General features: G+C 40.6%; 1 pseudogene; it reads left to right on the top strand.

Moving 5' to 3' along the window:
- The first annotated feature begins 3436 nt into the window (after positions 1 to 3436).
- On the top strand, positions 3437 to 3555 carry LOC118604477 (annotated as a pseudogene).
- The last annotated feature ends 12672 nt before the right edge of the window (positions 3556 to 16227 follow it).

Raw genomic sequence — 16227 nt, forward strand, 5'->3', positions numbered from 1 at the left:
TTGATCGTGGTCATAGTGTTTACCCCATGGAAATTGGCAAATACTACAAGGTAGGGTTTGTTTGTGAAAAGAAAAAGAACTCACTGTTTCTCCTCTCAACACTTTACTGTTTTTCTATGACACTCTACTCACAGAATACTTTACTTCTGGCCACCAAATGAGTGGGGGTTTTCCCATGCCAAGCAATTCTCAGACACCGAGGAGGTGTCCTACAGTTTAACTCAGTTCTGACACTATCTACAGGAGTTAGCGTCAGATCCCACAGGTTAAGGGCTTAGTTCTACAAGACTGCTCCCACTTCAGACGCTAATCACTAGTCCAGGTTGTCACTCAAGTCTCTGAGGGACTGGTAATATAGATCACAGGTTCCCACAACCCCTTTCTCAGGTTCCATAATTTGCTAGAGCGGTTCACAGAACTCAGAGAAATGGTTTACCTACCAGATAGATAACTGGTTTTTACAAAAGGATACACTCAGGAACAGCCAGATGGAAGAGGTGCATAGGGCGAGGTAGGGGGAAAGCGGCATGGAGCTTCTTTGCCCTCTGCACACACCAGTCTTCCCAGCACCTCCGTGTTTTCACCAACCTGGAAGCTCTTTGAATCCCTTCAGCTTAGGGTCTTTACCGAGGCTTCGTTACATGGGCATGGCTGATTAAATCACTGGCCACTGACTAATTCAACCTCCAGCCCTACTTCCCTCCCCAGAAGTTGTGGGTTGGGGCTGAATATTCCAAATCTCTGATCACAAGCTCGGTTTACTGGCAACCGGCCCCCCATTTCTAGGGGCTTTTCAAACGTCACCTCATTGTAATGTCAGGCATGGTTGAAAGGGGCCTTGTTACGAATAACAAAAGATGTTCCTTTTATTGTTATCACTCTATCACTTAGGAAATTGCAAGAGTTTGAGAAGCTCTGTGTCAGGAACAGGATGAAGAACAACTATTTCTTCTTTTAAACATCACTATCACAGTTTGTTTTGTTGTGTTTGTTTTTCCCAGAGTTCTAGTTCACCAGCCTACCGCTGGCAATGTGAACAGCTGGACAAGAGCAGCAGGGTCACTGGTCAGTTCCAAGAATTCCACTTCCCAGGGATAGAGTGAATATAGGGAAACGTGCATCTGAACAAACTCGATCATATGGTATTTTAGATTTGAGAGGGGCCGTTTTCCCTTCCTTAAGACACAGTCCTTACATTTTTCTCCCACTCCAACAACACACACGTCACAGGTAAGACGCATTCCTCTAGGAGTCCCACCTGGGCTCAGTCAGATTTCTCATCACCTATCTCTTATCTTCCACTGAAGAAAGCACATCAATGCCTTGAGTGGGAGTGGTGTATTACAGGTGTAATCTTATGGCTGTTCTCTCTTTACTAAATAAACAACTTGCAAATATTACTACTTTGTTATTACCAACATATTGGTTGTGACAAACCTCGCCAAGGAATAAAGACCACGCTGTTAAGAATCACCACACTAGGCATATCATATTTGCCTTCTGACCTGTGTTCAATCCGGTTTCCTCATTTTTCAACCTGACTTTAAAGCTGCTCATATCATTCTCTGAATCGATTTGGAGAAAGAGGGAAAAAGTCATCTGAGTTGGCACTCATGATTGCACACTCAGATGTTTACATAAGAAATCAGCCATTCATTTATCCTTTCAATAAACACATACCAAATGCCAGTCCGGTCCCTATCCTCCAACTGCCGCCAGGGGCATCTATCAGAAATGCATGTCTGATCTCCTTTCTTCTCTCCGTAAACCCTTCAATAACTCGATTGCCTGCAGAATGAATTTAAACTTGGGCCCGACACACAGGGCGTTCACAGTCTGGCACCATCATGTCTCTAACAGCCCCTTTGTAGTTTCTGGAATGAAATAGGTACCCTTGCAACTTTTAGACCATTCCTCAGTCCATGAGTAAATACTCCAGATCTCCTAAGTTCAGATAGCAAGAGAATAGTTCTAATCCTGGTGTCTGTCCTGCACTTCTAATGTGAAATGGGCTCCTTGCTCAATCCTCACTCCTTAGATGAGGGTCAGGAGGTTCCCCTTTAGGTGTGGCTGCACAAGTATTGGGCTCCAGCTAATTTGGCCCAGCATTCCCCCTGGATCAGGTGGGTCCGTTCATATTTGGTTGTCAAACAAAAGCAAGGGCTTCTCTTCTTTTCTAAGAGAGATGGAGTTTATCGAAGGGAAACTCTTTGATGCAAATAATAATGCTATCTGCGTGTAACTAGCTGTTCTGATTCTCCTCCAGTCGCCCTACAGGGGATCTCCCTTGAGCGCCAGAAATCATCTCTTTCAGGAAAAACAAGAAATCCACGTGGGGCCTCCATTTCTTATTGAGTTGCAGACCTCTTTCCTGGCTGAGCAACTCCAAAGGGCCCTCCTGTAGCTTTGTTCTAATAGTTTCTGTTCGGTGAGCACAGTTCTGCCAGGTCTATTCATGGCCCATTGGCTGACTTGGGCTAGTTCGGGTATCATAGGCTGAGCCTCTCTTGGTCTTGAACAAGGTCTATGGCAGATAAGGAATTAGGAGATAGAGGAGGTGTGCTCTGAGTCATAGAGCAAGCACACAGGGGACAAGCTTGTGAAGCCGACACTGGCTTCTTCTGTTTCTTGGAGAAAAGAGGAAGGAAGTAAAGATATGCCTAAGAATGCATGATAATTGTGTCCGTAATGTGACACAGCCACACAGAAAGCCTGTGTACCATCTTCTTCCTGATCGCTCGGTCCCATTTGCATTCCTCAATATTACAGCATTTTAATTCTTGTTCTGTAACTGTGTTTTTACTTATCTGTGAACTTCCTGAGGGTAGGGATGAGTCCAAATTCTAATTTCTTAGCCTAAGCATTTGTCATAGTGACTGAAACTCTATAGCTATCCAGTTAACGTTACTGTATTAATGAATGAATAATTATTGTACCTTCCTTTGACTGCGTGACAGTTCTGTGTCGAGCCCTGTGCTAAGATCTTTACATACTTTGCATAATTTAATCATCACAACAGCACTATGAAGTTGAAGTTATTATGCATATTTTATTGCTGGTGAAACTAGGAATAAATGAAGTTAAATGAATTCCCTAAAATCATATGGCTGGTAAATGGCAGATTCGAAAATAACGCCACAGTGTGCCTGAATCCGAAGTCTACTACTCTGACCCATTACTCTATATCACCCCCTACCCACTACATACCCCACCTCGAACCAAAGTCAGGTCCACAGCTAGGAGGGTAGGTAATGTCATGAAATGGTCTTTATAGAATAAAAAGCATGACTACACATTTATCATGAAAAATATACTGTACCTAAAAATAGGGTATTTTCAGCTATTATAAATGATGTTAAGATAAATAGTCATGGATAAGAAGAATATTTAAATATATTATTAAGTAAAAAATAGCTATTTTAAAACAATATGCCCCGTCTACAGCCATGCCACCCTGAACAAGCCCGATCCTATCTGATCTCAGAAGCTAAGCATGGTCGGGCCTGGTTAGTACTTGGATGGGAGACCACCTAGGAAGACCAGGTGTTGTAGGTGTAAAGAATAAAAAATAAAAAATGAGGGATTATAAGCTAATAAGGTTCTTGCAATCTGTGAGGTCGACCAAGGGTTGTATCGTCTAAAAAAATTAAAAATAAATAAAAATAAAAACAATCTGCCCTATCATCTATGTATAATTATGACAGAAAAAATCTAGAAGACAACATACACTGAGGTATTATAATAATTATCAGGGGTCTTATGAATTTTCTCCTCTTTTAGTTTATTTGTATTTTCTAATGTACCTAGGTATGAACCACCTTGACAGTCAGGGAACAAATATTGTTACACATCAGTTCATCACTCAAAGATTCCCATATTAGCAAAATGTTTATTTTCTCATTCCTGGGCTTGACTTTCCTACATGGTCCGAAAAGACTTACAGAGTTCTGTTTCCAACTGTGAGGCGGAGAGAGTGGAGAACCCCTGCGAGCACTGGTCAGTTTGCATTGTCCCTAATGCTAAAACTCGGGCCTGCACAGCTTTAAGCTTCCTCATTGGTCTTCTCCCTGACCCCGATCCTCGACCTGGCCAAGCACATTCTTTGAAGAAGGTCGATCCCCTCTCTTCACAGAACCTTTTCTGGGGTACTCCACCTGTAGGCCTGGGCTTGGTCACTAATCAGACTCTCATCTCTCAAGAGTGCCTCTTGGAAGTCTGGCTGTTTTTCCAATCAGTCCTTTTCCCTGGGGACCACTGCAACGCATCTGGGAGTGTCCACCAACCTTGAATCTCAAAAGGAAGCACCTAGAGCCTTGATCCCTTTCCTCCCAACGGCTCCTTGGGCCCTATGCAAATGAATCTGCTTTCTCCAAAACACTAGACAAGCATATCAAAGTTTATCCCTAAGGGACAGCTTCTTCAGGTGGCAAAAGGCCCTCTTGTATCTTTTACCCAAGATGAAAAGTAGCCACTAAATCTTCTATTTGTATAACCAGGTTAAGTTACTCTTCCCCGAGAAAGAGATTTACTCCAAGTCAGCTTGCTTCCAAACAAGGAAGATGCAACTTATAAACAGCAACATCTAAAAAATCTGACAGTCACCACTTACAGTAAGTTTTCTACAAAGGGCATGCATTGCTTCTTTAATAAGAATGGGCTCCTCAGAGTTTATTCATGGGGAGATTATAGCCACAAAGAGAATTCAACAACCAAAAGTAATTTTTTAAAAAAAATCATTTACCTGAATTACTCAAAAAACATAAATGAGATCCAAATACGTAGTCCAGAAAGACTTTAAAAAAGAACTCTCTTTCTACACCTAGCCACAGCTGGCCATCATCACCTGGCCCAGCACTGATTTTTTTTCTCTCGCCTTCTTCTCTCCTTACCACAAATTCTGCTTACTTGATTCTCCAGAAAAAAAAAAAAAAAAAAAATCAAAAATTAAGCAGAAATTTGTAGGATTTATTTTGGTGGTCTGGAGAAGGCTGAAAATGCTCCTATGTTATATATATATATATATTTATGATATATTTACTTATATATTTATATATCTATATATATGAAAGTCCCCTCAATAACATTTTATAAAAATATGTATATAATTTTATATATATAAAATATTATTTGGAGGGCTCTCTTGTCTAACTGAGCAAAGTCACCCACACAATATTGTGCAAAATTAGACAGCAATACCAAAGCTACCACTGCTGGGAGCAGGTGGAGGGTGAGGCTGCTTAATGGAATTGCATGGGAAGCATAACGTTGCACGGTTGTCATCGCATGCGTGCAGCACATGGGGGAACCCACTTTCGGCTCAGATCTCAATCAGCAAGTGTCTCTTCTCATTCAAGGCGATAACAACCTTCTTCCTTTTGCACAGTATGGGGACTATTGCCACCATCCTGAGCATTCTGGTGAAAAAAAAAAAAGTCAAAATTAGAAAATATGAGGATTTCCCACTGACAGGAACACAGAGAGCCAACATTTGTGCTCGTTGGATTTTATTAAAGGGTTGCCTTCCATAGAAATCAATGAAAAATGACTAAATCCTTAAAATTTGTACAATTTGTTCTTAGAGCCTACAGTAAGAAGCCAATGTGGGAATCACAGATGATACTTAAAACCTATAGAAGGGTCCACTTTAGGCCAGAACTGACAGCTATCACCAGCCCCTTTCAGAGGAGGAGTTATAGACAGATGCCTATTTATCTTTCCTATTTATTTGTGACAAGTGTATATGGTAAATGATTATTATTTAAGAATGAAGCTCCAGACAGTCTTCACCAACCCTTCCCATGTACTACTTTGGAGCAACTGGTATACTCCAGTGTCTTATCAACTGGTATCTGTTCTAATTGAACAGGGCTGATAGAGACCCACTGTTAGTTTTTTGGGTTTATTATTATTACTCCTGATATGGATATCAGCCAGGATCAGTTAAGATTATAGTAAGGAAAACTAAGAGAAATAAGATCATTTATAGAATTCTTTGTTAATGAAATGTATCATAATATAGTTTAACTACCCATTATATAAACTCACTTGTTTGATTATTTTTAAAAATGTCAAAGGTGAGATAGAAATGCTTGCTGTATCATAGGTGTGGTTTCGGTCACCTACCTCCTCGCCTTAAGCCATTATCTAAATCTGTATGTGGCATAAACTGGTATCTGCCTTCCTAATATCTGTTCTTCCCTTTTTCCTATATATTATTGAGAACAGTAATGTGCCAAGCTCAAATACTGCATTTCCTGAAGATGGGGGTAGCTAGTTAGTTGCACATAAATGAAAGTCATTTGGTAGCGTTTCCAAGAAAGTTATTACAGGACTTCCTTTTTGTTTTTAGGCCTTCCTCTAATTTGGTGCTTGGAATGTGCATATGATGGCTGGAGCCACCATGGCCACACTGACACCGTGAAGAGATTTTGAAGATGAAAGTCATATACTGAGACAAGTGGGACAGAAAGATAGCAGGAGCCTAAGTCCCTGTTGACATCATGAAGCTACCAAAGCAGCTCCAGACAACTGATTGAGAGGAAAATAAATGCCAATATGAAAATCCCTTTATTTGAATTTTCTGTTACATGAGGACTTCATTATTATTTATATATCACATTATCCTTTAGATATTAAATGATAACAGTTCCCTTAAGTTATAAATCCTTCTACCAACTGGTAATTGACAATTAGAGAGGTTAAATATATGGTATGGAATGTTAAATTTAATAATAATAATAATCTCATTTTGCAGATAAGAACATTGAAATCCAAAGACATGAACTGACTTACCCAAGTTCACCCAGCTCCTGAGCAAAATATTGAGAGTTAAAGCTAAATCGTCAGTCTCCCAGCTCAGGTTACCTACAACCTACAACAGGGCCAACTTCCTGCAGTAAGCCTGAATAAATGTCCCTCTATCAATGCCCAGAACAGCACATGTCTTTTTGCAATGAACTCCTATTTCCCTGCCACTATCTCCCTCACAAAGTGAGTGTCACAGGATAGAACGCACTTTTAGGTAAATAACAAATGCACAAATATGCAAGGCATGGTAAGAAGCTAGAAGGTAAAATTACTCTAAAACAAAGGTTAACAAACTAAGATCCCCAGGCTTAATCCAGCCCACTGCCGGTTTTGTAAATAAAGTTTTATTGGGACACAGACATGCACTGCAACAGCAGAGTTGAGTAGATGCCAAACAGACTTTATGGTCTGAGAAACTGAAATTTTTATTATGTAGTTTTTAAAGAAAAAGTTTGCTAACCCCTGATATAAAAGTATAAGTATACATCTCCCCTTGGTGATGCTCATCAACAATGACTATCCAAAAACCCCCACAAGCTTCAGAGGCGGCCAGGGAAGGCCACATGGTCCCTCCCTCCAACTCGAGGAGGCACAAGCAGGGAAGATGCACACATACACACACATCACCTCTCAGCTGGTAACATTCAGACAGTGCCTGCATAGTTAATGTTTGTAGTTTCCACCCCGTCCCCCCACCTTCTAATAAGAGAAAAACGCAGACTGCTAAACTGCAACCAAAGGTCAATGAGACAGTTTAGTGACCGTGACAGGTCAAGTTATGAGAGAAATGCTGTCGGAATAATCTGCAGGATTCCAATCAATCAAACAGTGTGGATAAGGAACAATGGGACATCTGAAGAGCTGGAAAGGTCAGGGAAGACTAGGCAGATGATATTAAAAAGGAAATAAGGGAAATTGGAAGAAGCAGAGTATTTATAAGTGGGGCAGGAGAGACAGATGGACTGTCACGGAGGGTAAATTGCTCTGAGAGAGGATGAGAAATGTGCCAAGAGCCGAGAGGAAAATCAAATCCTGGACCCACCACATGAGGTGGGGGAAGGAATAATAAAGACAAGTGTGCAAGCAAAATGATGTACAAATGATATTTTTTTCCCCAGAAATAGACTAATAAAATGCAGATGAAACCCATCAAATTGAGAAATGCTTTTCATCACTTGAAATGCCGCAGAAGCCAGTTAGAAAGGGCTTTGAATTCTGGCTCCATCACTTATTAGAACATCCATATCAAAATAAATTTTACTAAGAAATTCTATAACTGATCATGCTTGCCTAGCTTGGCACACTAGAGGCACCCGAATCTTGACTGACTCTGGTATTTATATCCAGGGTAATATTCAAAATATCTAATGATAGCTATGGCATGGGTCCTGACCAATTAGATCAGATGCCTGCTGGTAAGCCATATAGGTGTGTACCAGCTGAGTATTAACCCTGACACACAGCAATGCCTAGGGTGGGTTTACAAAGAATGATTCAAGAATAAGAACTACTTACTACATATATGTGTATCAAATGAACTGGAAGGAGACATGAATCTGGTACCAGTCTATGCCTCTTTCCCAGGAAGCACCGGTGATAACTCTCAGTGTTAGCCTGGGATGGATCCGTCTTCTTTCAGGTTTTGGAGATCTTCTCCATCATTTTCTAAGGCGGCCTCTTAACACAGGCCCTAATAACTAATTTCCCCTGCTCAAAGAGGAGTCTCTAAGGATTTACTCATTTTAAATCAATTTCTATGCAAGGCAAGTCTTCGTTCAGATGTAATTTGACAAGCCTAAAATGTTGGTTGTGTTTTTATCAATGAGAAATCTTCATCTTTATTTCTCTGACTCTTTTTTGACAGTCCCTACACTGTGACAATGGAAGAGGGTTTTCATTGCCTTGAATGGAAAGAAATATTTGCTGATTGAGATCTGAGCTGAAAATGGATAGAAAGTATGTCACTTAACCTTTCTGAGAAGAGACTCACCTATGATTTCCTCACCTATGATTGTAGCAGAATGAAGAGATTATTTTAGCAACTGATACATGTCTGAGTCTGAACTTCCTAGGTGAAAAATATTCTTCCACGCACCCACCAAAGAATGCCTGTATCTCTCACCTTACCCATGAGAAAAACAACCAAACAAAATTAACAATGTGGGTTTAGGTTGATGCAGTAGTGTGAAAAGAACACAGTCTGAGATCCAGGGCCAGAGGCCCAGGCTTAAGTCTCTATTACGGTGTTAACTGGGCATGTGCCCTTAAGCTGACCATGTTTCCTCTCTGGGTCACAGTTTGCCCACCTGTAAAACTGAAAGTTCAAATCTAGAACCATGTTTTCTCTGGGGCTCCAGTGAGATGCTTCAGGTGCTACGGAGAATGAGGTTGAATACTGGGGATCCTGTCGCCCCCTCATCAGCAATCACCTCCACCTGAACAACTTGCCATCATCTGTTTTATATAGTATTTGGTCACATCACATTTCAGTTGATAAAAGGGGCACATTATTTAAGGACATAAAAAGTTGTAAAAACTCCCATTACTATACTATGGTTCCGTAACGAGGGTTTTTTTAATTGTTTAAAAACTCTTTTGTCAGATAAAAGCATAATACTGGAAATAAAAATCAAAAGAAGTCCACGGGGAAAACATGGAAAATTATGGTAGGGTACTTGATACTAAATACTGAAATATGGTGTTTAATGGAGAACAATGAAAAGTAAAAGTTTTCTCACTTCAGAATGGGAGTGGATAGCTGGGGCAATCGTTGGATTGATACAATTTATAATAAATTGCCTGTGTTCCCTGTCTTTTTGGAAACATTTATTCTGAAATCCATGTTACCCTCTTTACCTGTCTTAAGCCTGGGCCAAACCACCAGAAAGCACATAGCTTGCCTGAAAAGGTAGAGTATTCATTTTCTACTGCTGCTGCAATAAATTACTGCCAATTTAGTGGCTTGAAAGAATGCAGATTTTATTATCTTGCAGTTTTAGAGGTCAGAGTCTGAAAAGAGTCTCTTCAGGCTAAAATCAAGATTTTTTTTCTAGAGGCTCTAGGGGATAATTTGTTCTTTTGCCCTTTCCAGTTTCTAAAGGCTACCCATATTCCTTGGCTCACAGTCCCTTCTATCTTCAAAGCCAACAATGGCCATTCGGGTCTCTCTCACATACGTCACTCTGACCTGACTCTCCAGCCTTCTTCTTTCCCTTACGTGGACACAATCATTACATTGGTTTCACCCAGATAATCCAGGATAACCTCCCCATCCAAGGTCAGCTGACTGGCAACTTTAATTCCCCCTTGCCATATAGCATGTCATAGTCACAGATTCTGGAAATTAGAGCATAAACATCTTAGAGGAAGGGAGGGAAGACATCATTTTGCCTACCACAGGCAGTTTACATGGAAGGAGGTCTCAGGACCTGCCAGAGTAGGAGGTAAATGGAAGGTGATGGACACGGGGAGGGTCATCACCAGGACACCTGCAAGCGCTCATGTCAGAGTCGAAGGATGAATGTAAATTAAAGTCTCAGAAGATTGAGGCAAAGAGCTGAGCACTCTGGTCCAGAAAGTTGGTGTCCGAGCCGGAAGAATTTGTCGGAGAAGAGAATGAAGAGGTGGCATTTTCTGATCAGCCATAAGGCACTGACCAGAGTAAAGAGAGGTGTGGGCAGCAAATCAGGGAGATGCAGAACTGGTGCTGGCAAACCCGAGTTTTAAAAATACCAACAATGGTTTCTGTGGCTGCCTTTTCTTGAGTGCTTATGATGTGTCAAATATAATAGTGAGCACTTTATAATCATTCAGATTTGGTTTTATAACAGCTTTATGAGATAACTAGTCTTGACCCCATTTTCAAGATGAGAAAGTAAAGCTTAGAGAGAGGGAGTGACTTGCCCAAGGACACTCAAGTTTGGGGGCTGGCATTCTAAGCCAGGTTTGTCTAACTCCAAAATACATTAAAGCTCTGACAGCTCTCACCATACACAGCTTTTACCACAGAATTGATATATTTTGCCAGACTGAGGAAAGGAACTTAAAACAACTTAGTAACTCCAAATATTTAATTTAAAATGAGTTGTGGAACCAAAAATAAATTTAAAATAATTTTAAACATTCTCCACTTGTAACTTTTTTAAAGAATATTTAATCACACTTTCCAGTATCCAATAATTGCACTGTGCAAGTTACCTTAGGCTACGTGTTTGGACAATGTTTTCCCAACTGACAACAAGTTTACAAATGTCAGCTACACTTCCATTGTAAAAGCTCAGCCCCAGGAGTGTTGTGTTTGGTGTTTGGACCCTGTCCCAGCACTGCGGAAGTGGAGACCAAGCCTCCACCCCGAGGTGTCATCCCTTTTTTTCTGTTCACTTCTCTTTCATCCCAAAAGCTGTCCATTCTTCCCTCCAGGTGTCTGAACATGAGGCACAGTATTCATCTCACTTCACCTGCTAGGGCAAAAAGGGCCGATAATTTAATTTTGTTTTTCAGAGTTTATTGGATGAATTCAAATTGACATCGATTCACTTCCAGTAGAAAATTCACCTATAGAATGCCTTGACATTTGAGGCAAAGGCAGCCTTTCTTCTGATCTCAAAAGCAAAAAAAAAAAAAAAAAATTTCACCACCAGCAACAACAAAAATACCTTTCAAGACTGAATTGTAGACCCTCCACTCGCAGAGCCCCATTCAGGCTCTGACATTATCTGTCCTTGACAATGTTACACAGGCACTGGGTGTGCATGGTGAGAATCCTGGTTCACCAAGGAAATAAGGTATTCTCTCAAATGGCAGTCCCCACATATCTGGCCAACAATACCTAGTCAGGTCACAACAGTTAGAGGTAATACACAAGTAGAGCAAGCTTTCCAAAATGAAGCCAGATTATATCACTTTTCTTCAATTGTTCAATGATCCTCCATTACCTATGAGACTCATTCCAAACTATTCAGCCAAGTCTGGAAGCTTCTAAGACAAAGGTAGAAAGTAATTAAGAGAAGATAGCTGCCTTGAATTGGTTTCAGAAGCAGGTAAGGCTTAAATAACATATAAAATAAATAAAGAGTAATGCTTTTCTTCTTAAACAGCAGCAGAGATTGTCTGAAGCTGATGATCCAGAAGCCAAGTGAAAAGACCCTGGAGAGGAAAGGTAGATAATAGCCTACCTTCAATCACAAAAGAGGGGTAATGTTTAGATAAGAAGGGCAGACTGTAGTAAAACAGCCTTCAGAGAAAGTGTATGAATGACAAAAGATATCTATTTATAAGCAGAAACTAGAAATTAGTGTCTTCTTTATGAAAAAAAAAAAAAGAAAGAAAGGCTTTGTAGAAATGCACGGGTGAGTGTGAAGGCAGACATTTCATTATAAGTTACTACAAACAGTACCCTGAAGTACTCGCATTATTTCTAAGAGGGCCTATGGTTTTACCTAAGGCCAGCATTTTACTCCTTAGATGATGCTCCTGATGTGACATTCATTTATTCAACAAATATTTATTAATCACCTATTAAGTGCCAAGCACTGTTTGTCCGGACACTAGGAATATACGAGCAAATAAAATAAAATAAGGTTCCGATGAAGAAAGGAGGCAGAGAGTAAGCAAATAATCGACTAACTAAGTTTTAGGGAGTGACAAGTACTGCATGGAAAATAAATCAGGATGATGAGGAGGAGATCGAGAAAAACCTCTCTGTCAAGGCGATCTTTGCACTGAATGACAAAGGGTTATTTATGCAAGTGAAAAGCTGGGAACAATGTTTTAAGCAGAAGGAAACACAAGTTTAAAGGTTCTGAGGAACCGGTCTGGGTGTTGTTCAAAGAACAGAAAAAAATAAGAGGTGGCTGGAGGAGAAATAAGAGAGAATGAATGCACGGAGAAGAGGACAGAAAAGTAGGAAGAGGACAGAGTGTCAGGTCTAGGAGGCCAAAAAAGGAGTTTGAATTTTATTTCACATGCAACGGGAAGTCATTTGAGGGTTAAAACATGAAAGTAAGATAATCTTGATGTTTTTAACATCAAGTTTTAAATTTTTCAGTAGAATAGCAATCTAAGACAAATATTCTTGAAGAAAGATCCTGATGCCCACAAAAAGCAGAACTTTCCCCAGAGAGAGACTAAAATAACAGTTTCGAGAATATGTGCATGAAACCCAAATAAATGCCAGAGTCCCCATAGCCCAGCATCAGCGAGATTCACTTATTCGTTTGTTTTTTTGTTAGGTCATTCAACATTTATTGGAAATTCTGTTCTAAATGCTGGATCTATAGCAGTAAAAAAATTTTCAATGTCTTTTCTGATGGATCTTCCATTTTAAGAGAAAATGAGTTAGCAAACAAGTACTATGAAGAAATATAAAATGAAGGGAAAGATTGAAGAATATCTGGAAAAGATATTTTATATTTCCCATTTTCCAGAGGGAAAGAACTCCAAAGGAACCGGAGATTTAAGCGTAGAGCTAAATGAAGCCATGTGGATATCCGGGGGAAGAACATTCCCATCAAGGGAATAATAGCCGCACTGCCATGTCCCACAAGCAACAAAGACACGAGTGAGGCTGAAACGGTACAGTGAGGAGGGGTAGTGGGAGAGGTGGTCAGAGAGCAGCTTCACTTCATCAAAAGACCACATTTTTCTCACCACTGCTCTGAAGGGTCAACGCATAAATCCAGCATCCACAAATGGCATGAGTCCATTTGGGGGCCCTCTAGTCTCTTCTATTGGTCCATTTATCCGACCTTGTGTTACTATTACTGCATCAATAAATATATAGTCAAGGGATGGAAATCCCACCAGTAATTAGGATAGGGGAAATTTCATATTAATAATTATTAACTAGTAAAATTTAGGTAACTACTAACAGAGTCAAAAGAGAACTCTAAAGAAGGCAGATAGAAAAATGTAAAAACTAGCTACCATCCGTAAGGCTGAGGCAGCACCCAAACTTGGAACAAACTTGGAAAGGGAGTTCTTCTACCTAGGCTGAGATTGAGACCTATAGTTCCTTAAGACTTGTGAATTGACTAATGAAATAGTGGAGTTTACTGAGAGCCCATTTGAGATTTATGGTCATGAAATACAAGTCAGATAGTCAATACACTTACGATTTTTCTTCAGCTGCAGTCAGCTCTTTGGGCGTAGATACATTGTAGGAGGAGAGATTTCAATTGGGATGGTGTTTTTCTGGTTAAGTGGGAGTAAGAAAGCTGAAGTGGGAGTCAGAAAGCTGAGGATTTATGCCCAGGGTCGAAGTGATGGACCATGAAATTTAAGTTGCATAAGAGAGAAAGTGAGGATATGAGAAGGATAATGGACAGTGAAAAGTGCTGAAGCTGACAGATTGAGGGTCCTGGTAAAGCCAAAGAATTATTAGAGTCAGGTACTCGAGGGAGTGAGCTGCAACTACAGGAGATGGCTGCCTGGAAGCACAAAGCTTCAAGCTGAGTTACTGTCATGAGTAGTGCAGGCTCTGTAGAGCTTTTTGCAATGACGGAGATGTTCTTTGTCTACGTAGTCCAATATGACAGCCATAAGCCAAAAACTGCTGTTGGACTCTTACATGGGTAGTGCTACTAAGGGAATATTTTTTTTTACTTTGTTTAATGAAATTCAAATTCACATAACCACCTGTGGCAAGCAGCTACTATTTTAGACAGTGCAGGTCTAGTGTATGCCTATGGGGATTGTGGCTGAGTGCAGTGAAGGAAAAAAATCATTGAAAGGGGAAGTGCTCAAGGAACTGGGAGGTCAGGGAGTTAGAGGAATCATCCATGTGGATTTCAAGAAAATACCAATAACGATGGCAGGACTAGGGATGGAAAGAAAGATGCAAAATAAGGTTCTATTTTCAATGAATGAGTTTAACCATAAAGACTGAAGTTGACTGGAGTTAGGAAGGGTAGTGGGTGGTATGGACTGAAGGAGCTGGCTTCTTTTGGGATGAGGGAGCAACAGTGGTCTATAAGTAGTAAGGAGAAGCAGAGGAGGACACCTAACCTTATCTCTCCGGTGGTAGGTGGAAAGTGAGGAAAAGAAACAGCCACCAAACAGTGGTCTCAGGGGAGAGTCGGTTTTTAGTTAAAGCAACAAGAAGAAGGCATGCTCCAATGAGAACTTGAGAAGACTGAGAATTCAGAGCTGTGAGTTCTCAAGGGAAGAGTAGAAGGGTCTGAGGAGTCAGGAGGGTGATACATTGGGTCAGACTTGGGATGTACAGACTCATATGGGAATGGGGGTCCAGGTGATAAAGGATCACCTGAGAGGCTTGAAAGTGAGGCTTGTGCTCCTCCCATCCCAAATCCTGTAAAGAGGATTGTCAAAGCCAGAAGAGAAAAAGTTGTACCATGATGTGATGTCTTCAAGAAAATACAGATCGGGAACCAAAAGATATCCTAACTCTTACATACATCTTTTGGGAAAAATAAAATAAAAAACCAGTTTATAACTTGGGAAAACACAAATAAAGGTATAATGCAATATGCTTTGTGGTCACTTAGAGCAATGGCTTTCAATCATTTCTGACAAACTCACAATAAGAAATAACTTAGGTAAGAAATAATAGAATATAAGAAATTCTACACTCATATACATACAGTGAAACACAGCCTTTAACAAATCTGCCCTTACTGTCTGCCATGCACTCTGTTTATTTCCTTATTTATTCTTTTTCATTAAAAACACAATATGCGGTTCACAAGCCATTAAACCGATTTCATGACTCTACATAATTTGAGAAACAATGGCTTATGGGGAGGTGGTTAATCAGGTCTGGTTACATTTTTTTTCTTGGAAATGGTCTCTTGGACAGTTGGGAGGGATGAGGCAGGGAGCTCATTTATGGGGGTAAAGAAGGGTGAGAGAGGGCATGGTCTTAACAGGTGCATAGAGAGTTCTGTAGCTCCCCACATCTCGAATCCTGTAAATAGGATTATTGAAGCCAGAAGTGTTAGGGGCGCCACAACCTAAACGGGCCCTTAAGGGTTAAGGATAAAACGTGCTGGGCTTAGGCCTCACAAGAACAGAAGATAAAGAAGACAAACAGCAGCCCTTGACACCAACATTCCAGAGACTGGCCGACCACAGACATCCTGTTTGATAACTCTGAGAGCTTCTTTTATCTTTGCTTATCAGCACATGACCAGTACCCCCCTTTCATCTTCTTTCCTTCCACTGCCCCTTCCCCACAGCACCAGCTGAAGATCAATTATATTGTGACAAGTCCCTTTTGCCTGCCCCCCTTTGTTCTTGCTGTATAAATATAGCTGCTTTGCAAAATAAAATTGGAGGCTTGATCAGAATACTGTCTTGCCTCCACTCTTTTCTCTCGTCCGTGTTACCCCTCTTTTCTTTAGGTTGGGTTCTCCTCGGTTCTCCCACCAAATAACCGGTCCCGCGGGCGGGGCAGGTGGCGCC

The sequence above is a fragment of the Rousettus aegyptiacus genome, unplaced genomic scaffold, assembly GCF_014176215.1.
Source record: "Rousettus aegyptiacus isolate mRouAeg1 unplaced genomic scaffold, mRouAeg1.p scaffold_m13_p_6, whole genome shotgun sequence".
Taxonomy (NCBI): domain Eukaryota; kingdom Metazoa; phylum Chordata; class Mammalia; order Chiroptera; family Pteropodidae; genus Rousettus; species Rousettus aegyptiacus.